Consider the following 22,894-nt stretch of genomic DNA (forward strand, 5'->3'; position numbering starts at 1 on the left):
GCCAGAGGAGAGGAAGGCATCAGGAGTTTCAACATCCTTCATAGCATACGTCTCCAGGCTCATCTTCATTTGCCTTCATAAAGCCTTCCCAGAAGCAGTGTTGTACCCCTTCCTGCTCTATTCTTGACCATAGACTGAGAACTTCCAGGATCTTCTAAGCATCACTTTCTAATCAGAGTGTCACAAATAATACTCATATATATAATCTAAAATTATGGTTCATTTCACTCTGTCCTCCGATGTTTATATTTTCCTGTCTGTGTATGTTCTTCACTGTCTTTCTTTTCTTCTTCCTTTCCCTTACCTTTCTCCTTTTATATCTACTGATTTCTCCTCTTCCTCATCAGTGTTAAGTAACCCTTCAGGTGGAACATGTCAGAGCCAAAAGCTCATGGCAATAACTTTTCACTTTTCCCCTTACTATTGTAGTCAATACTTACCTTTAGTCATTTGTAGCAAATTCCCCCTACAAAATATGGGGAACTTAAAATTTTAAAGCTGAGAGGTACTACTTTAGATATAAAAATACCAGACATTCCATTTTCATTCTTAAAGGTGTCATATGAGTATAAGAAGTCTTAATGGAAATATGGAATCCCAATGACTAATTTATTGATTTATTTACTCACTAAATATTTATTGAGCAACTTCCTTGAAAAATACTCTTCCAAGTGCTGATAATACAAAGATAAGGCATGATCTCTGCCCTGGGGGAGGTTATCATTGAGTAGGGAAGCCTAATGTGTAAATATAAAATTGTAATATAGAATAAGTGCATAGTGGAAGTATGTGTAGACTACTGTTTTGTTAAATGGAGGTAGTCAAGGACTTTGCCAGTCTGGGGCAGAAAAGACTTCCCTGAGGAAGAGATTTTGAGCTGAATGATGAGAAATAGTGGAATTCACAACCAAGGGGGAGGCATGAGCACTGACTCTAGTAAAATTTGCCTTGAGCATGGAGCTTATGTAAAGATTTAGTAGGCGATTTTAGCCTCTGTGGCAGCAGAGCTAAAAATGGAAATATGAGAGGTGTTGAGGAGGTGAAATGATGGGTACATCTTAATAATGTGGAAGAAGAAGATGAAGATGATTCCAAGGTTTCTAAGTATGGAAAGAGTCTTAGATTTGTTTCATCCTACTTTTGACCTAAATTCAGGAGTCTCATTCATAGCATTTCCAAATGATGGCTCACTAGCCTCTGTTGGGACCCTTCCAAGCATGGAAGCTGTCTGACTCACAAAGCAACAGCCTGCTTCAATCAGGACAGCTGGGATTTTAGAGAGAGCTTCTTTACATTGACCTGATACCTGCCTGCCCTTAAATTCCACCCGTTGCTCTTGGGGCACCTGGGTGGCTCAGTCCGTTAAGTGGCTGACTTCAGCTCCTTGTCATGATCTCACGGTTCATGAGTTTGAGCCTCGCCTCAGGCTCTGTGCTGAAAGCTTGGAGCCTAGAGCCTGCTTCGGATTCTGTGTTTCCCTCTGTCTCTGTTACTCCCTGACTTGCACTCTGTCTCTCTCTCAAAAATAAATAAAGATTAAAAAAAAATCCACCCATTGTTCTTAATTCTGCAAAGACTAGGTCTGTTTCCTGAGGTCTAGGTCTGGGCCTCTAGATTCTTAGAACAGCTATTTTATCTCTCTGTGGTCTTCTCCATTCTTCCTCCTTCAAAACATTCCTAAAGCTCTAGGAAAATCCTGACAAAATCTCTATCAGTCATAATGCTGACATTCAAAAAAGCCAGCTTTTCACTTTTTTTTCCAGAGGTTGGACTTGGTGCCACAAATGTTTAGTGCCATGACCTTAAAATATGAAACTCTGAGTGGTCATTTGAAGTGGTCTAAAAAGTCATTTGAAGTAGCAGTCTTGTTTTATTACATCAGAGCAAAAGAAGATATGACTTTACTGTTAGAATTTCCATCATCCAAAAATAAATGATAACAAATGTGGTATGGATGTGAAAAAAAGAGAACCCTTGCGCGCTTTTTTGGGGATTATAAATTTGTACAGCCACTATGGAAAACAGTATGGAACTTCCTCAAAAAAATAAAAATAGAACTGCCAAATGATCCAGAAATCCCACTTCTGGGAATAGATTCAAAGAAATGAAAACACTAACTCGAAAAGATATCATGTTTAATATATGGGCAGCATTATTTATAATAGCCAAGACATGAAAACAACCAAGTATCCACTGATACACGAATGGATAAGAAGCTGTGGTATATAAATACAATCGAATATTATTCGGCCATAAAAAATGAGAAAAATCCTTCCATTTGCAGGAACATGGATGGACCTTGAGGATAGTATGCTGAATAAAATAAGTCAGGCAGAGAAAGAAAAATACTGTATGATCTCATTTATATGTGGAATCAAAACAAACAAAAACAAAAAAACTCATAGGAAAAAGACACAAATTTGTGGTTGGGGGGGATTGGAGAAAGGTGGTTGAAAAGCACAAGTATCCAGTTATAAGATAAATCCATACTAGGGATGTAATGTACAATATGATGACCATAGTTCACACTGCTGTATGATATAGAGGAAAGTCAGGAGAGTAGATCCTAAGAGTTCTCATCATAAGGAATTTTTTTTTTTAGTTTTTTTTTGTATCTATATGAGATGATGGATGTTAATTAAACCTATTGTAATCATTTCACAATATATGTAAATCAAACCATCATGCTGCACAACTTAAACTTACACAACAGTATATGTTAATTATTTCTCAATGAAACTAGATAAAAGTTATGGCTTGATTCAATAAAGTCAACATTTTAGACTAAAAGAATAAAATAATATTTTAGTTTAAAGTGATATTTAAGATGATCTTATCCAAGCCCATTTTATAGACCAGGCAACATATCACTACATGATGATGAGTAGTAAAATTATTTGCTAATACCATTAGAAGAATAGTTGATGGGTGACTAGCCATTCCTATATTACCAGATTAACACCAAACAGATTATTTTCTCTTTTTAACTTTATTTGATTCCAGTATAGTCAACATGCCCTGTTACAGTAGTTCAGGTGTACAATATAGTGATTCAACAATCCCACACATCACCCAGTGCTCAACATGACAAGTGCACCCCTTAATCTCCATCTCCTATTTCACCCATCTTCCCACCCACCTCCCCTCTGGTAACTATCAGTTTGTTATCTATAGTTAAGAGTCTGTTTGTTGGTTTGTCTCCCTCTCTCTCTCTCCCTTTTTTTTTCCCTTTGCTCATTTGGTTTCTTTAAGTCCACATATGAGTGAAACCAGATGTATTTGTCTTTCTCTGACTGACATTTCATTTAGCATTACACTCTAGCTCCATCCATATAATTGCAAATGGCAAGATTTCATTCTTTTTTATGGCTGAGTGATATTTCACCATATATATATATATATATATATATATATATATATATATATTCCATTCATCTGTCAATGGACACTTAGCTATTTCCATAATTTGGCTACTATAAATAATGCTGCTATAAACATCGGGGTGCATATATCCCTTTGAATTAGTGTTTTTGTATTTTTTGGATAAATACTCAGTAGTGTGATACTGAACCATAGGGTAGTTCTATTTTAAACTTTTTGAGGAACCTCCATATTGTTTTCCATACTGGCTGCACCAGTTTGCATTCCCACTAATAGTGCACAAGGGTTCCTTTTTCTCCATGTCCTTGCCAACACTTGTTGTTTCTTGAGCTTTTTATTTTAGCCATTCTGACAGATGTGAGGTGATATCTCATTGTAGTTTTACTTTGCATTTCTCTGATAATGAGTGGTATTGAGCATCTTTTCATATGTTTGTTGACCATCTGTATATCTTCTTTGGAGAAATGTCTGTTCATGCCTTCTGCCCATTTTTTATTAGATTATTTGGTTATTTGGGGTGTTGAATTGTATCAGTTCTTTATATATTTTGGATACTAACCCTTTATTGCTTATTCATTTGCAAATATCTTCTCTCATTCAGTGGGTTGCCTTTTAGTTTTGTTGGTAGTTTCCTTCACTGTGCAGAAACTTTTTATTTTAATATAGCCCTAATGGTTTATTTTTGCTTTTATTTCCTTTGCTTCAGGAGACATACCTAGAAAAATGTTGCTATGGCCAAAGTCGGAGAAATTACTGCCTGTGCTTTTTTCTAGGAATTTTGTGGATTAGGTCTCACATTTAGGCCCTTAATTTGTTTTGAGTTAATTTCTTTGTGTGGTATAAGAAAGTAGTCCAGGGGCGCCTGGGTGGCGCAGTCGGTTAAGCGTCCGACTTCAGCCAGGTCACGATCTCGCGGTCCGTGAGTTCAAGCCCCACGTCGGGCTCTGGGCTGATGGCTCAGAGCCTGGAGCCTTTTCCGGTTCTGTGTCTCCCTCTCTCTCTGCCCCTCCCCCGTTCATGCTCTGTCTCTCTCTGTCCCAAAAATAAATAAACGTTGAAAAAAAAATTAAAAAAAAAAAAAGAAAGTAGTCCAGTTTTATTCTTTTGCATGTACCTGTCCAGTTTTCCCAAAACCACATGTTGAAAAGACTGTCTTTTTCCCATTGCATAATGGGATTTTCTGTTCTATTTTCTGTTCTGTTGATCTATGTGTCTGTTTTTGTGCCGGTACCATAGTGTTTTGATTACTACAGCTTTGTAACATAACTTGATGTCTGGAATTGTGATATCTCTAGCTTTGTTTTTCTTTTTCAAGCTTTGCAATTTAAGGTCTTTTGTGGTTCCATACAAATTTTAGGATTGTTTATTCTAACTCTGGAAAAAATACTGTTGGTATTTTTTTAATTTTTTAAAAGCTTATTTATTTATTTTGAGAGAGACAGAAACAGCATGAGTGGGGGAGGAGTAGAGAGAGGGGGAGAGAAAGACTCACCAGCAGGCCCTGTGCTGCCAACCCAGAGCCTGATGTGGGGCTCAGACTCACAAAACTGTGAGATCATGACCTGAGCCAAAACCAAGAGTAAGATGCTTAACTGACTGAGCCACCCAGGTGCCCCCAAAAATACTGTTGGTATTTTGATTAAATCTGTAGATTGCTTTGGTTTGTATAGTAATTTTAACAATATTTATTCTTCCAGTTCATGAGCATGGAATGTCTTTCCATTTCTCTGTGTCATCTTCAATTTCTTTCATCAGTGTTTTATAGTTTTCAGAGTACAGGTTTTTTATCTCTTTGGTTAGGTTTATTCATAGATACTTTATAATTTTTGGTACAATTGTAAATGGGATTGTTTTCTTAATTTCTCTTTCTGCTGCTTCATTATTAGTGTATAGGAATGAAACAGATTTCTGCACATTAATTTTGTATCCTGTGACTTTACTGAATTTATTTATCAATTCCAGTAGTTTTTTGGTGGAGTCTTTAGGGTTTTCTATATGGAATATCATCTTCAAATAGTGAAAGTTACACTTCTTTACCAATTTAGATGCCCTTTATTTCTTTTTGTTGTCTAATTGCTGTGGCAAGGATTTCCAGTACTATGTTGAATGAAAGTGGTGAGAGTGGGGCACCTGGGTGTCTCAGTTGGTTGAACATCTGACTCTTGATTTCAGCTCAGGTCATGACCCTAGGGTCATGGGATCAAGCCCCACCTCAGGCTCCATGCTGAGTGTGGAGCCTGCTTGAGATTCTCTCTCTCTCTCTCTCTCTCTCTCTCTCTCTCTCTCTTACTCTGTCTCTCTGTCTCCCTCTGCCACTCTCCCTTGCTCTTGTTCTCTCTCTCTCTAAAATAAAATATCCACCCTCACCAATGTGGGGCATGATCCAATCCACTGAGGGCTCCAATAGAACAGAAAGGCAGAGGAAAGGCAAATTCGTGCTCTGTCTTCTTAAGCTAAGACATTCATCCTCTACTTCCCTTGGACATCTGAATTCCTGGTTTTTGGGCTTTCAGACTCAGACTAACGTATACCATCGGCTTTCCTGGTTCTGCAGCTTACAGATGGCAGACTGTGGGACTTCTCAGCCTCCATAACTGCATGAGTCAATTCCTACAATAAATCTCCTCTTATATATATCTGTATATATCCTATTCGTTCTGTTTCTCTGGAGAACACTGACTAATTCAGTTTCCTTCCCATGAGGAGCCAGATTTGTGCTATGATCTGGGGCAAAGTAGGGGAGGACACCTTTCTCTATCTTACCTTACACTCTTTTATGAGAAGGAGCTGCCTGTGTCTGAATGTCATACTGTACATTCAACAACAGAATACTACATGACTCTGCAAAAAATAATACATAGGTTAGCAAAAAAGCTCTTTCAGCTTTAACAGACAGGAATATGAGTGGCTGGACCAGGGATAAATGGCTCAGAACCACCTCTTCCATCATTACTCCTTTTTGCTGATTTCTATGTGAACATAGAAAGAAATTTTTAAAATAATATGGTGAAAATGGACTAACAATTTAGCACACACGTAACTGTCTATATAAACATATATTTATAATTTTTATATAAATGGAATCATCATATTCTATAAACTTATTTCAGATTAAAGATCTACATATTATTTTTTGCATGGTCATGTAGTATTCTATTGTCAGATGTGTCATAACTTATTCAGTGAGATCCTTTTTTTAAAATTTAATTTAATTAATTAATTTTCAAATTTACATCCAAGTTAGTTAACATATAGTGCAATAATGATTTCAGGAGTAGATTCCAGCAATTCATCTCCTATGTATAACACCCAGTGCTCATCCCAACAAGTGTCTTCCTTAATGCCCCTTACCCATTTAGCCCATCCCCCCTCCCACAACTCCTCAAACAACCCTCAGTTTGTTCTCTGTATTTAAGGGTCTCTCATGTTTTGTCCCCCTCCTTGTTTTTATATTATTTTTGCTTCCCTTCCCTTTTGTTCATTTGTTTTGTATCTTAAATTCCACATATGAGAGAAGTCATATGATATTTGTCTTTCTCTGACCAGTTTTGCTTAGCATAATACCCTCTGGTTCCACCCATGTAGTTGCAAATGGTAAGATCCTTTTTAATGGTCTTCTATTTTGTTTATAGTTGCCTAATATAAGCAATGCTGTTGCAAACATCTTGTACTTGCATCTATTAGTTCCTTAGGAGAAATTCTTAGAAAATCTGGTGAATCAATGGCAAATAAATATTATGATTTTAATGGATATAGGAGAGAATTATCTGGAGTTTGTACCAGTGTGGAGGACAGGTTGGGAAGGTCTGAGACCCTCTGTTAGATGTAAATAAGGCTAGTTAGATGTAAATAAGGCTATTTGTAAATAAGGCTAGTAAATAAGGCTCATTTTCACTAGGTAATATCCATATTACCACTCTTTTATCTTTGCCAGTATAAAAGGCTTAAAAAATGATTCTTCATTCTTTCTTTAATTTGAATTTTTAAAAAAAATTTAGTGACATTCCATATTTATTAATTCTGTAGTTTTCTTGTTCATGTATTTTGCCCATTTAGATGGGGTGTTCAATTTTTAATTGATTTTCAAGGTATATTTATATATCAAATACTGACAAGTGTGTGTCAATATTTAATATATAAATTTACCCCCATAATTTCCTTGCTGATGGTAGGCTGTCTCCAGGAAGCTCTTACTCTCCTTGAGCAGACTTCATTTAGACCATCCTAACCAATTTTTCTTTTTATTGACATATAGTTGACACACCATATTACATTAGTTTCAGGTGTACAACATAGTAATTTGACAAGTTTATACATTATGCAATGCTCACCATAAGTGTAGCCACAACCTGTCACCATACAACACTATTTATATATCATTGACTATATTCCCTATGCTGTATCTTTTATTCCCATGATTTATTTATTCTGTAACTGGAAGCCTATATCTCCCACTCCCCTTCACCCATTTTTCTCATCCCTCCAGTCCTCTCCCCTCTGACAATCTTCAGTTGATTCTTCGTATTTATGGTTCTATCTCTGATTTTTGTTTGTTTTGAAAAATCATTTTCTTTCTCTGTCTGACTTACTGCACTTAACATAATGCCCTGTAGGTCCATCCCTGTTGTCACAAATGGTAATATTTCATTCTTTTTTATGGTCAAGTAATATTCCACTGTATATATTCCACATCTTCTTTATTCATTTTTTTAATCAATGGACACTTGGGTTGCTTCCATGTCTCAGTTATTGTAAATAATGCTGCAATAAGCATAAGATTGCATATATCTTTTATAATTAGTGTTTTCATTTTCTTTGGGTAAATACTCAGTGGTGGAATACTGGATCATAGAGTATTTCTATTTTTAACTTTTTGAGAAATCTCCATACTGTTTTCCACAGTGACTATACCAGTTTGCATTTCCACCAACAGTGCCTGAGGGTTCCTTTTTCTCCACATCATTACCAACATTTGTTATTTCTTGTCTTTTTTATTGTAGCCATTCTGACAGGTGTAGGGTGATAGCTCATTGTGGTTTTGATTTGCATTTCCCACATGAACAGTGATACTGAGTATCTTTTCAAGTATCTGTTTGCCATCTTAAATCTTCTTTGGGAAAATGCCTATTCGGGTCATCTGCTCTTCTTAAATATGTATGTGTGTGCGTGCGTGTGTGTGTGTGTGTGTGTGTGTGTGTGTGTTGAGTTGTAAAAGTAAGTCCTTTATATAATTTGGCTATTAACCCTTTATTGGATATAATTATTTTCAAATATCTTCTCCCATTTGGTGGGTTGTCCTATTGTTTTGCTGATGGTTTCCTTCACTGTGCAAAAGCTTTTTATCTTGGTGTAGTCCTGATAGTTTATTTGGCTTTTGTTTCCCTTGCCTAAGCAGGCACAACAGAAAAATATTGTTATGGCCAATATCAAAGAAACTACTGCCTGAGTTTTCTTCTAGGAGTTGTATGGTTTCAAGTCTCTTGTGTAGATCTTTAATCCATTTTGAATTGATTTCTGTGTGTGGGGTAAGAAAGTGCTCCAGTTTCATTCTCTTGCATATAGCTGTTTAGTTTTCTCAGCAGCGTTTATTGAAGAGACTGTATTTTTTCATTCTTGCCTCATTTATTGTATATTAAATGACCATACAATCACGGTTTTATTTCTGGGGTCTCTGTTCTGTTGATCTATGTATCTATTTTTGTGCCAGTATCATGTTGTTTTGGTCACCACAGCTTTATAGTATATCTTGAGTCTGGAATTGTGATACATCCAGCTTTGTTCTTCTTTCTTAAGATTGCTTTGCTATTTAAGGTCTTATGTGGTTCCATACAAATTTTAGTATTTGTTCTGGTTCTGTGAAATATGCTGTTGGTATTTTGATAGGGATTGCATTGAATCTGTCAATTGCTTTGGATATGGACATTCTAACAATATTAATTCTTCTAATCCACGAGCATATCTTTACACTTGTGTATGTTGTCTTCAACTTCTTTTTTTTAATTTTATTTATTTACCTATTTATTTTTACTTTCAGAGAGAGAGAGAGAGAGAGAGAGAGAGAGAGAGAGAGAGAGAAGCACAAGCCAGAGGGAGGGAGAGAGAATCTTAAGTAGTCTCCATGCTCAGCATGGAGCCCAACATGGGGCTCAATCCCATGACCCCAGGATCATGACCTGAGTCAAAATCAAAAATCAAATAGATGTTCAACTGACTGAGCCACTCAGGCTCCCCTTTGATTTCTTTCATCAATGTTTTATAGTTTTCAGAGTACAAGCCCTTTATCTTTTTGGCTAAGTTTAATCCTAGGTATTTCATTATTTTTCGTACAACTGTAAATGGAATTGTTTTCTTAATTTCTCTTTCTGCTACTTTGTTATTAGTATACAGAAATGCAACCAATTTCTGCATATTAATTTTGTATCCTGAAACTTTATAAAAGTTACTTACTACTTCTAATAGTTTTTATGTGGAGTCTTTAGGATTTTCTATGTATAGTACCATGTCATCTGCAAATACTGACAGTTTAATTTCTTTCTTATTAATATGGATGCCTTTTTTTTTCTAGTCTGAGCTGTAGCTAAGACTTCTAGTACTAAGATGAATACAAGTGATGAGAGTGGACATCCTTGTCTTGTTCCTGATCTTAGAGAAAAGCTCTCAGTTTTTCACCATTGAGTATGAAGCTGTGGGTTTTTCAAATATGGACTTTATCATGTTAAAATATGTTCCCTCTAATCCCACTTTGTTGAGAGTTTTTAATCATGAATTGATGTTGAATTTTGTCAAATGGTTTTTCTTCATCTAGAAAGATGGTCATATAATTTTTATCCTTTGTTTTGTTAACATGGTGTGTCATGTGTTTGATTTGTGAATATCGAATCATCCTTGCATCCCTGGAATACATCCTATTTGATTGTGGTGAATGATCCTTTTAATGTATTGTTGAATGTGGCTGCTAATATTTTGTTGAGGATTTTCACATCTATGTTTATCAGGGGTATTGATTTGTAGATTTGTGTGTGTGTGTGTGTGTGTGTGTGTGTGTGTGTGTGTGTATGTGTGTCTTTGTCTGGTTTTTGTATCAGGGTAATTCTGGCCTTATATAATGTATTTAGAAGGTTTCCTTCCTCAGTCCATCTAGTTCTGGACTTTTGTTTGTTGGCATTTTTTCAATTACTAATTCAATTTTTAATTAGTAATTGGTCTGTTCAGATTTTCTATTTCTTTCTGATTCAGTTTTGAGAGATTGTATGTTTCTAGAAATTTATCCATTTCTTCTGGGTTGTCCAATTTGTTGGCATAGGCCATCCTTACCAACTTAATAGCCATTTCCATATGTGCCTAAATTTCTTCTGGAATTCCTGCTGGATAACTATATAATAGGGTATGTCAATAAAATATGTACATAATAAAGTCACATTTGTTTGAAATGAAAATTACGATGTTAGAAATTACATAATCCATAAATTATATATCTAATGGAAAAGTAAACATTCAAAATAAGCAGAGTATGAGACGTAAGGTAACAACACAATCAATTTAGAAGGCTGGCATACATATATAGAAATTTATTAATCTAAGGCAGGAAGTGTAAAGAATCCTTGGGTGAGATTTTCAAAAAGAAAAAAACCACAGACAATCTGCCTGTTCTCTCCCATTCTAACACTCCTTTGATTGCAGCTGAACTCCCTACCCACCCACATATCATAATGGTTCTTAAACTGGCTGTACCTTGAAATGATCTGGGGAACATTAAAAACTGCTCATTCCTGAGCCCTACTCCAGAAGTTCTAAAGTAATTAATTTGTCACTGGGATGTTTTTAAAGCTCCCCAGATGATTCTAATGTGCAGGCAGGGACTAAGCACTGTTCCTGGCTTTGAGTAATTTAAGCCTAGACTGGAGAACTAAAATGACTTCTGGTCCAGAGCACACTGACTTTGCTGGTTCTTACCTTCAATTCCAAAACTGGACTTCTTCAATTCCAAAACTGGAATTTCTTCAATTCCAAAAACTGGACTTCTGCCTTTTTCACAACACAAAATCCTCCATTTTATTCTTTTTTTTCTTTCTTTTTTATTTTCTTCCTTTATTTCCTTTCCTTTCCTCTCCCTTTCTTTTTTTCTTTCTGTCTGTCTGTCCATCTGTCTATCTGTCTTGCAGAATCCTGCCTCCTTGTGTTTATGGGTATTACTACTACATAATAGTATGGTCTTTTCTGGATTTTCACAAATTACTTATTAGATTGTTTCACACATGTACCTTCTGGGACTACTCTGATACTAAACCCTACTTTGGGTTACCTCCTCTTGCTTTTCACTATACTCTGTACACCATGTTCTACCAATGTACTTATTCATTTGTTTGCAGCTGCATTCTTCCCCATGATGTTGTGACTCATCCCTAGGGACATGGCCCAGTCCAGACTTTAGTCAGCAATCTCTCTCCTCCTAATGTACAGATTATTTTTCTCTGCTTAATGATGTCATTTTATAAGATTTGTAGTTAATATTGTCAGAGGAATATAGGAGAAACTTCCCAGGCCAGTGGAGGTTGTGAAAGGTACCTTTTTAAAAGCTAATTAAGGATTGGGGTGCCTGGGCAGCTCAGTTGGTTGAGTGTCCGACTCTTGATTCTGACTCAGGTCGTGATCCCAGGGCTGTAGGAGCAAGCCCTGCGTTAAGCTCCATGCTGAGCATGGAGCCTGCCTAAGATTCTGTCTCTTTCTCCCTCTGCCCTTCTCCCCCACTTGTGCTTACTCTCTCTCTCTCATTTTCTCTCTAAAATAGCATTTTTAAAAAAATTGTTAAAAGTAAATTGGCGATTGGAACTTCCAGAATGAGGGGCTCTGCAAACCCTCTTCCCAGCAAAACAACTATATAACTAGTGAAAAATATTATAAAAAATCACTTAATATCTCTTGAAATTTCCCTAAGAGCAGAACCTTTAACCTAGGTTTAGCAAGCACAAATTACTGGGGCCTTGTTTACTCCTGCCCGAGCTACCTGAACTACTCCTACAGATGTTCCACATTGGCAAGGGCAAGCTGAGAAGACCAAGGGCTACCATCCCCACTTCCAGCATCTGCACATATTGCTGGGTGTCATTCCGGGAGAATCAAGTTACTGTCCCTCCTCCCATCTCCTGTGCAATGGTTCTGAGATTCTGTTCAGGGGAAGAGGCAAGCCATAAGGACAAAGGGCCCCACACCTCTGCCTCAGGGGACTGAGTTTATTTGGAACATAATGTGGAAACTTCATGCTTAAAGGTATTGTCCAAAACAAAGAAAATTTTGGTTGGAGAACAATTGAGAGGGTGCCGTTAGCTCCATGACATTGGTATTAATAAGCAAATGCAATAACTATAAATGATGCACAAAAATGGGGTGGGGCATGAAGTTATATAGTAGTAATGGCAGCACACCTTTCCATATTTAACTAGAATTTGTTTACTAAAAATATGAAGTAGATTTTAAGAAGTATATTACAATCTATAGAGTAACCATTAAGAAAATAGCTCAAAAATAGAATTTAAAAAATCATTAAAGGAATTAAAATGTTACATTATAAAAATATCCACTTAATACAAAAGAAATCTGTAAGGAGGAAGAGAAATGTGACATGAAATTTAGGGGAAAAAAACAAAATGGTAGATGTGAATTTAAACATATCTAACATAAAATATATTCATATAGATCATGAATATGAATGAGTCTATAGAACATTCTACCCAACAACAGAATTTTTTTTTCCTTAAGTGCACATGGAACACTTTCTAGGATAAACTATATGGTATACCTTATTTTAGGCTCAATAAATTTAAAAGGATTGAAATAATATGAAGTATGTTCTCCAACCAAAATGGAATGAAATTAAGAATCAATAACAAAGAAATATGGGAGATTCATAAATATGTGGAAACTAAACAACAAAGTCCTAGATAACAAATGGGTCAAGAAAGAAATCACAAGTGTAGTTAGAAAATACTTTGACAACAACAAAAATGAAACTATGAACAAGCATATGCCAACAAACCATGAGCAAGCATATGCCAACATCATCACTTAGATGAAATGGACAAATTCCTACAAAGACACAAACTACTGAAACTATCTCAAATAGAAATTGAGAATCTGAGTAGATCTATAACAAGAGACTACATTAGTTATCAAAAACTTTCCATAAGGAAAAGTTCAGAACCAGACAGCTTTGCTGGTGAGTTCCACCAAACATTTATAGAAGAATTAATGCCAGTCCCTTATATACACTTCCAGAAAAGGAAGATGAGGGAATATGGCCCAAATAATTCTATTGAAGCCAGTTTTAGCCTAATACCAAACATAGATGAAAATACTACCTAAAAAGAAAACTGCTTATCAATATGCCTTATGAATATAAACACTAAAGTCCTCAACAAAACACCAGGAAACCAAATCCAGTGACATATAAAAATAATTACACCCCCTGGCCAAATGAGATTTATTTTAGGAATGGTTGGTTTAACATCTGGATATAAATTAGTGTAATACAAGATAACAATAGAATGAAGGCCAAAAATCAATAATCTCAATAGATGCAGAAAAAGCATTTTATAAAACTAGCATCTTTTAACCTCTCTAGAGGTTCTACACAAAGCAATTAAGCAAGAAAAAGAAATAAAACACATCCAGGTTGGAAAGAAAGAAGTAAAACTATCTCTATTTGCAGATCACATGATCTTAAGTGTAGACAATCCTACGGAATCCATTAAAAGACTATAAGAATTAGTAAATTTAATAGGTTACATTGTTACATTCCTCCAACAATAATTCCCTGACATGAACTTAGTGTCCAACAATTTAATTCAATACTGACACTAACTACCCAGGGGTAATGCAAACCCCACAAGTTAACAGCTCGCTGCCACAAGACTGCTGCCACTTTAGATACCAAACCCAAGTGGGGGCCTCAGGCAGACTGAAGTTTGAGAGTTACCATGATCCCCACTCAGGTTTGATAATTTGCCAGAACAACTCACAGAACTCAGGAAAGCACTAATAATTACACTTTTATTATAAAGTATATAACTCAGGAACAGACAAATGGAAAAGATGCATTGGACAAAGTATGGAAATGGGGACAGAGAGCTTCCATTCTCTCTCCAGGAGCACCACCTGCCCAGCACATCAATGTTTTTATGAATTCAGAGCCTTCTCCAGATCTCATTATTCAAGAATTTTTATTGAGGTTTCATTATGTAGGCATGACTGATTAAATCATTGGCCACATGATTGAACTCAATTGCCAGTGCCTCTCCTATCCCCAGAGATTGGGGGGTGGGGCTGAAAGTTCCAACCTTCTAATTATGTGTGTGGCGAGCTTCTTCCTTGAAACTATCTGAGGGCCCACCGTGAGTCACCTTGTTATCATAAACTCAGATATGATTATGAATAACAAAAGACACTCCTATCACTCAGGAAATTCCAAGAGTTTTTGAGTTCTGTGCCAAGAACCAGGGGCAAAGACCAAATACATATATTTTTATTATATCCACATAAGTAACCCATTAAAAGACATTAGAATTAAACAAGTTTAGTAGAGTTGCAGGATACAAGATTAATATTAAAAAATAAATTTGAGGGGCACCTGGATGGCTCAGTCAGGTATGCAACTGACTTCGGCTCAGGTCATGATCTCACGGCTCGTGGGTTCGAGCCCCGCATCGGGCTCTGTGCCGACGGCTCGGAGCCTGGAGCCTGCTTCGGATTCTGTGTCTCCCACTCTCTCTCTCTCTGCCCCTGCTCATGTTCTGTCTCTCTCGCTCTCAAAGATAAACAAACATTAAAAAAAAATTAAAAAAAATAAATTTGATTTCTATATAGTAACAATAAATAATCTAAAAAATGAAATAAAGAAAACAATTCCATTTATAGTAGCATCAATAACAATAAAATAGGTGTAAATTCAGCAAAATTAAGTGCAAGGCTTATATACTGAAAATTGTAAAACTTTGTTGAAAGAAATTAAGAAAAACCTAAAATAAATATACACATTTTATTTTCCTGGGTCATAAAACTTACTGTTAAAGTGGCAGTACTCTTCAAATTATCCACAGATTCAATGCAATCTCTGTCAAAAGCCCAAGTAGAATTTGTGCAGAAATTGACAGGGTCATCCTAAAGTTCATATGGAAATTCAAGAGAAGCTATAGTAATCAAGACAATGTGGCATAAAGTTAAAAATACAGATCATTGGAACAGAAATGAGAGTCCAGAAATTAATCTTTATATTATGGTTAATTCATTTTTGATGAGAATTTCAAAATAATTCAATGGGAAAAGAATAGCCTTTTCATCAACTGTGCCGGCACAACCACATATCCACAAATAAAAGAAAGAAGTGGACTGTTACTTCATACCATATATAAAAATTAACTCAAAATTAAAATTAAAATTAAATTCTTAAACTATAAAACTCTTAGAAGAAAACACAGCAGAAATCTTAGGACCCTTGGATTTGATAATGATTTCTTATAAATGACTCCAAAAGCACAAGAAACAAAAAAACTGGATTTCATCAAAATTAAGATCTTTTGTACATGGAAGGATACTATTAGGAAAATAAAAAGAGGGGCACCTGGGTGGCTCAGTCGGTTGAGTGTTCGACTTCAGCTCAGGTCATGATCTTGCAGTCTGTGAGTTCGAGACCCATGTCAGGCTCTGTGCTGACAGCTCAGAGCCTAGACCCTGCTTCGGATTCTGTGTCTGCCTCTCTCTGCTTCTCCTTGATTCATGCTTGCTCTCTCTCTCTCTCTCGAAAATGAATAAAGGTTAGGAAAAAAAAAGAAAGAAAGAGAGAAAGTAAAAAGACCTACAGAATGGGAGAAAAAGCTTTGCAAATCATATACCTGATAAAGATCTTGTATCCAGAATCTATGAAGAACTCCTAAAATGCAACAATAAGAAGATAAATAATCCAATTTTTTAAATGAACAAAAGATTTCAGCAGACATTTCTCCAAGGAAGATACACAAGTGGCAAATAAGCACATAGAAAGATGTTCAACATCATTAGCCATTGGAAAATGCAAATCAAAACCATAACTAAAATCCTTTAATTACCTTTATGAATATGGTGCTATAGGTTTAACTGCATCCCCCTAAAATTCTATGTAGAAGTCCTAACCCTGGAATATGACCTTATTTGGAAGTAGGGTCAATGCAGATGTAGTTTATTTTTCTATTATTATTTTTAGAGAGAGAGAGTGCACACAAGGAGGAGAGAGGGGCAGAGAGAGAGAGAGAATCTTAAGCCGGCTCCACACTCAGCATGGAGCCCAATGTGGGGCTTGATTCCATGACCCTGGGATCATGACCTGAGCTGAAATCAAGAGTCAGACATTCAATTGACTGAACCACTCAGGCAACCCAGATGTAGTTAGTTTGGATGAGATCATACTGGAACAGGGTGGCCCCCAAATCCAATATGGCCAATGTCCTTATAAAAAGGGGAAACTTATGGGGTACCTAGGTAGCTCAGTTAAACAGCTGACTCTTGGTCTTGGATCAGGTCTTGATCTTAGGGTCATGAGTTCAAGCCCTGAGTTGGGTTCCATGCTGGGCGTGAAGCCTACTTAAAGTGGGGTAGGGGAGGGAATTTAGACACAGACATGCACACAGATAAAACACTGTGTGAAGATTAGATATATACTATCACTAACCAAGGAACTACCAAAAACTAGAAGAAAGGTCTGGAACAGATAATTCCCTAGCATCTTTGAAGGGAGCGTGGTTCTGCGGACACCTTGATCTAAAAATTTTAGCCTCCAGAACTATAAGACACTTTCTGTTGTTTTAGCCACTCAGTTTGTGGTAGTCTGTTATAGCAACCCTAGCAAAACATTCCATCTTGGTATAATAAAAACATCAACAATAATAAATGTTGGTGACAACGTGGAACTATTGGAACCCATACATTGGCGATGGGAATGCAAAGTGCAGTCATTTAGAGAAATAATTTGGCAGTCCCTCAAAATGTTAAACATACAGTTACCATCTGATTTGGCAATTCCTCTGTTAGGTATATACCCAAGAGAACTGAAAACAGGTGTTTAAATAAATACTTGTACTTGAGTGTTCATAGCAGCATTATTCAAAATAGCCGAAAGATGGAAACAACCCAAGTGCCTGTCAAATGATGGATGAGTAAACAAAATGTGGTATATCCATACAATGAGATGTTATTCAGCCACAGAAATGAAGTATTGATGTATGTTACAACATGGATAAACCTTGAAAATGTCATGCTAAGTGAAAGAAGCCAGTTACAAAAGGCCATGTATATTATGATTCTATTTATATGACAGGCCCAGAATTGGCAAATCTATAGAAACAGAAAGTAGATGGTAGTTGGTGGTAGGGTTGGGGGTATGGGAGAAGTTGCAGAGGAATGGGGTGGGACTTAAGAGTTCCCTTTTGAGATGTTGAAAATGTTGTAAACTTACATTGTGGTGATTATTGAACAATTTTGTGGATACATTAAAAACCATTGAATTATACTTAGTTTTTAAGGATTTTTTAAATGTTTTTTATTTATTTTGAGAGAGTGCATGCATGAGTTAGAGAGGGGCAGAGAGAGGCAGAGAGAGAACCCAAGCAGCCTCCACATGCTGTTGGCACAGAGCCCAATGCAGGGCTTGATCTCACAAACCATGAGATCATGAGTCTGACACTTAACTAACTGAGACACCCAGGCACCCCCATTGAATTCTACTTTAAATGGCTGAATTTTATATGTGAATTATATTTCAATAAAGATATTTTTAAAAAGACCCTGATCCTGAATTATCTACCTGAGCCCCTCCCTGCAATCCTGACCTACAGAAACCAAAAAAGAGTATAAGGTTATGTTGATTTTTTTAAAAAGAAAAGAAAGCTAATTAGAAAACTCCCAAGACATACTACTTATGGGAGGTTTGAATTATGTAGATATATGCATTGGCCAGTGGCAGTCTTTTAAAACAACATTGTCTTGATATTTGGGGAAATGCTATGTGTGTTGGCAAAACACATAATTTGCACTTCAGGCAGGTTTTGTGAGTGCACAATTCTTTAGTTCTTGGAACCCTTCAGAAGCGCTAACAGTATTCAGTCTGACTCTGGGCCAGTGCTTTAACTACCTTCTAGTCCTGTGTATGAAGGGGGGCACCCCAGATAACCTCTAAGACCTCCCCTCTTCCCAAATTTTTGGTGTTTAATTCATCACTCTGAGAAATGAGGCAGCAGCAGTAGAGCTGGGGGCACTAGAATCCCCTGAGGAGAACATGTTATAAATGGAGACACTGGGAGGGCACCTGCGTGGCTCAGTTGGTTAAGCATCCAACTCTTGATTTCAGCTCAGGTCATGATCTCACAGTCCGTGAATTCAAGCCCCACCCTGGGCTTTGTGCTGAACTTGTGGAGCCTGCTTGGGATTTTCTTTCTGTTTTTACCCCCCCACCTCAAAGTAAATAAATAAACTTAAGTCTTTATGAAAGAAAAAAAGTGGAGATGCTGGGTCCTACCACCAGAAATCCTATTTGCATGGGTGAGCCCTGGAAATCAACATTTTACAGAAGGAAGCCAAACAATTGAGAAACACTGACAAGGTCTGGAAACTAATCACCCACAAGAAATCAGGGGCCCTTTTCTCTCCTGTGCCTGTGAGCTACGAGTTACCTCAGTTGCCATCGGTTACTTCTATCTCTGAAACTCTTTATTTAATATTTTTAAATTAGGTAATATTGGCATTAATTTGCTTCTTTTTATATATGAAAAATATGGAGTGGATGGTTGGGATATTAAAAGATCCTGCTAATTCCGCTTAAGCCCTGTGAATATTGCTACTCAAGAAATAGCTACAATTTTATTTTTCACCTGTGAATGGGAGCCACAGGAGATCAGGGAGGTGATAAGTAACATAGGTTTATAGTCTGTTATGTGACACTGCAGTTCTGCTTCCCCTGTACAGAACTTTATGCTCCCTGGGGGAGCACAGCACTTTGAACAGAGATGTCATAGAGAGCGTTAAAAAGAAGTAGGGAGACATACAAGTGATAAGACTTCCATTGGCTGAAATAGCTTTCAGTCCTTAGGGGTAGCTTTGTTCAGATGTCAGAAAAAGGATAAAACCTTTACCAAGAACCATTTACATACCTTAAACTGAGATTCAGCTTCATCTGAATTATCCCTCCAATTCAAGGAGAAGGGATTCACATTCCTGTCTACCATTAGACCCTAAACAATAACTCACATGGTGTTTACTATGCTCTGAGCACTGTTCCAAAAGCTACATAAACTCATTTAATCTTCGGCACAGGTCGACAGTTATCTTTATTTTAAACATGAAGAGATTGAGACAAAAAAGGCTAACTAAATTACAAAGATTATAAAACTGGGAGACTGGAGAGCAGGATACGAATCCAGGCAACAAGGCTCTAGAGTCTCTGAGGTGTAAATACTAAACTTCAGCCTTGTTCACCAGAGTTAACTATGCAACAAAATTCAATGTGCTTCCCATTCCTGGATTAGTGGTCTTTAGCAGCAGGATAATATTGTGCAAATTTGTCTTTAAGGAAAAGAGCTTAAGGTTTAACTGGTGAAGCATAATGCTAAGTTTGATCTATTAACTGGAACATTGTTCTCTGAAAAATAATGGGATAACTAAAATTCTGTTAGGAGTGAGTGACTTTAAAGAACTGCTAATAATCAAACATTATCCTCATCATTATGCATCAGGAAACTACCTTTAGTTAAGTATTGATTTTTAGATGAATACGTTTTCACTAACCTGAACACACCAAGTTGGAATTCTACACCCCTCCATCCCTGCTCAGGAGCTCAAGAGCCTTAATTGACCCAATTCCAGAAAGTGAAGCCAATGTGCTAGAATTTTGTTGGCATTGAAATTACTGCACACTAATTGTAAGAGACCTTTTTCACCTGGTGCTTTTCATTCAAGGACTTCTAGGAATGAGCAAATTGTCAGACTAAAGATGTAGTCTATCAAAAAAAAGTATATGTTGCTTTTTAATATTTAATTTTTGGATGTACCCAGTATTCTTTAAGCACCTACTATGAAGAAAACAATATAATAGCCATTGGGAGGATATGAAGATGAATCTTGTCCCCCAGGAGTTCACTGTCAAGTATGGGAGACAAGATTAAAAACTGCAAAACAAGACGCAAGAGTAGATGATGGTACAAAGTAAAATAACTAGTGCTGTTCCAAGGAGAATTAGGTGGGAAAGAAAAGCTTTTAGCTTTTAGTTCAAAAGGACTTGAAAGGACACTGAAGTTAAGGTAGGATTGGGACACATGGAGTTTGGGAGAAAGGCTGAATTCTTTTAACTGAATCTTGGGAGTGGATTGGAAGTTCTAACAGTAAGTGGTTATAGAGCAGGGACTTTGTGTCTTAAATGATCACATATCCTCATGCCAGGCACAAACTGAAATGAGAGAGGGAGAAAGGATGGAAGAAGGGAGAAGCCAGTCATTCTGATCTCCAGGGAAAGAAGACATAAGTGACAACTGACCTCTGATCACTCTGGTGACCTCACTGGATTACAAGCTCTCAAGTTCTGTACTTCATTCAGGATGGAATATGGTCACATCTAATGAGTGACCAAAGAATGCATGCAAATGATCAACAAATTATCTTTCCATTGTGAATTGACACTACATCCTCAACTAGGAGAATAGGATCAAATACATGTAGGTGTAAAATTAAACAATAAGATTGTTGAAATGGCAAAACTACTATTATTTTGAAAACATTAAAGTGTTGAGTAATGTTCAAAGGATGAGGTGTTGAAAAAGTAATGACATCACTGATGGAAACAGAAGTATACTTATATTATCTTTAATTAAATATAGCCATGTTCTTTCAAAATGTCTCCCTTTTGCTCTTGTTAGGAGACCATTACATGTCATGTTCACAGATCTGTCCTCGGAATCCAAAAAATCCAACATCCAAATCTAGTATGGCCACCCAAAAGACCAAGAATTGCCTCTTATTCTTCCCCCCACATAGCCAAAAGGGCAAAATCTCTAGATTGAAAGCACTGTAGTGGATTAGAACCTCATCTTTTTTCTTTAAGACATCGCTTTAAAAAAAAAATTTTTATTGGAAGTGGTGAGTACTTTCTCTGAAATTCAATGTCAGTCTTCACTAATTTTTTTTAATCTACAGAAAACAGTCATTTCTATATTTTCTCACTTTTGCTGCTTGTTTCTGCCAAATGCTTTCTTTTGGCTATATGTGACAAATGTGTCCCCAATCCTCTGTACAGACATTTTACAACTCTCTGCAAGCTGAGACGAGATAAAGTCTTTTAACTTTCCCCTTCCCTTGGCAAAATAGAACCAGCAAAGCATTTTTACACATGCCATTCTGGTCTCAGCATTTCATGTTAGCATGGCAGCAAAGGGAATAAGAGGTTGGCTAATGACAATATGGATTTTTTGGATGGTTTACCACAGATTAGAATACCTTTATACACTGAGCAGCACCCTGGAGGCAATCAGGCATTTAATTGTTGACCTGTGCATTAACCTGCACCTTTTTCTGGGTGAGAAGTTGTCGCTTTGCCAGCATGAATACTTACGAATAAAAATGCATGGCCATTTAACTGGTATGATTTGAGAAACTATGAGATGTTTCCTACAGCCCTTATTTTCCTTGCCCACCTCTTACACTGTCTGAGATTGCATCTTTATAGACTTATTCCTAAGAATTAACAAGTATCTGGACCAGTCCCCATAAGAGTTATGGCACATTGTAATGGTGTCAGTACTCTTTGGCTTGATGTAATACCCCCAATTTCGAATCTGAGAGACCACCAAGGAGCCGATACTGATGCAAACGCATGAGGGTTTATTTGCAAGCTCGAGCTTGGGCCCAAGTATACCCGACACAGCGGAGCAGGGACTTGGACCCCTAGGTTAAGAGGCGTAGCAGTTTTTTTTTTTTTTTAATTTTTTTTTTCAACGTTTTTATTTATTTTTGGGACAGAGAGAGACAGAGCATGAACGGGGGAGGGGCAGAGAGAGGGAGACACAGAATCGGAAACAGGCTCCAGGCTCCGAGCCATCAGCCCAGAGCCTGACGCGGGGCTCAAACTCACGGACCGCGAGATCGCGACCTGGCTGAAGTCGGACGCTTAACCGACTGCGCCACCCAGGCGCCCCGAGGCGTAGCAGTTTTATAGGGGCCAGTGGCCAATGAGATTGTAACACACACAGAAAGTTGCGTAGTCATGTCAGTCCACACGCAGGTGGCCAATTGAATTACAATTTACCCTATAGTAACTGTTTGAACTAGCCTATCACTCTGGTCAGAATTGGCACGCAAGTTTGGCGGGCAAAAGGCAGGGTTTACATTCTTTGGCAGTTAGGGGTTCCGCATTCCTATATGAGCCGGTTTCCAATAAGGGTGTGCTCAGCGGCTTGACTAGGGTGGGAGAGTGTCTTAAGCAATAAGTAGGTCATGTGGAGGTTAT

This window comes from Lynx rufus, unplaced genomic scaffold, assembly GCF_022079265.1.
Source record: "Lynx rufus isolate CCGP_SWC_20201006 ecotype Redwood Valley unplaced genomic scaffold, mLynRuf1.p SCAF_2, whole genome shotgun sequence".
Taxonomy (NCBI): Eukaryota; Metazoa; Chordata; class Mammalia; order Carnivora; family Felidae; genus Lynx; species Lynx rufus.